Source organism: Schistocerca cancellata, chromosome 2 (genome assembly GCF_023864275.1).
Source record: "Schistocerca cancellata isolate TAMUIC-IGC-003103 chromosome 2, iqSchCanc2.1, whole genome shotgun sequence".
Classification (NCBI taxonomy): Eukaryota; Metazoa; Arthropoda; class Insecta; order Orthoptera; family Acrididae; genus Schistocerca; species Schistocerca cancellata.
The window spans coordinates 843,271,621-843,273,021 of record NC_064627.1 but is presented as its reverse complement, the minus strand read 5'-3'; positions in this window follow the sequence as shown (position 1 = coordinate 843,273,021).

Below are 1,401 nucleotides of genomic sequence, written 5' to 3'. Positions count from 1 at the left end.
TTAGAGGTACGGGGTGGTATAGGAAAGAGTTGTATCTGGTGTAAGGCCTTTCTGTTACTACTGAAGTACCTCCTATCTCAAACATCAGCTTCTTCATAAGTAAATCAACCTCTACATGCCGTGTCACTACTAGTCAGACGTTCTCCACAAACCATGTGACAAGGAAAACGGCAACAACACGACGGAATCTAATTTTGAATCACCGGATTTACTCGTACTTAATGAAATACGTTGCAGCTACGTATGTGCATGATGGATATACCAAAATAAGCTGTCCATTTATAAATAAATGACTGATGCATGCTAAAATGTTGGAACTTAATATCTCGAATGGTGGTATGGCGGTTGAATGGATAGGAAACGGTGTATACAGTATAGAGGAACATGTAGAAGAGCCTGTTACTATTAGAGCTCCACAGATGCATTGGAGGTTCATAGCAGTCAGGATTCAGAGCAGTATGATTCGGTGTACGCAGAGCAGCCACGTAACCTCTTAGACTTTCCCGGTGATTCGTTGTCATCTCGTAGAATCTGGTGTACTGCCGGTGGTCCACGACTTCCCAACACGCTATTTCGACGATATCGAAATTTCATGCCACACCTGATGAAGACGCCGAGTTGCGACGCTGAAATATCGTCGTGGGAACACGCGGACCAACAGCAGTACACTCGATTCTACGAGACGACAGAGCAGTCATGGTTCATGGCGGCTTCCCAAACCGTCAAAACTTGTGACTGCCGGTATGACGGTAGATAACGTGCGTTAAGAGAAAGCGTTCCCGCCTGGCACTCCACTGTATTTACTGATCAGCTCACTGTTTTCTGCCATGAATATCTTGCGCAAAGGAACGCGTGTACACAGACCTAGTACATGGTGCAAGAATCGTCGGCAAACTGAGGGGATAAACTGTAACGTACCTATAGATGTTTTTTTGTTAACATCTATAGTGAGCCATTGGCAAGGAGGCAAGGTGTTATCTCGAGCTGAAATGACTTTTAATGACTATTTCATTTGTCTTCGTCTACTCTACGCAGTTTCGATGTTGAACTACCTGCAGTCAGGAAGGCGACTTCACATTTCGTGACTTTGTGATATATCGGGTTATCAAAATGTCAGTATAAATTTGAAAACTTAACAAACCACGGAATAATGTAGATAGAGAGGTAAAAATTGACACAGATGCTTGGAATGACATGGGGTCTTATTAGAACAAAAAAAAAAAAAAAAACAAAGTATTGCTAGACGCGTGAAAGATCTCTTGCGCGCGTCGTTTGGTGATGATCGTGTGCTCAGCCGCCACTTTCGTCATGCTTGGCCTCCCAGGTCACCAGACCTCACTCGGTGCGATTATTGGCTTTGGGATTACCTGAAGTCGCAAGTGTATCGTGATCGACCGACAT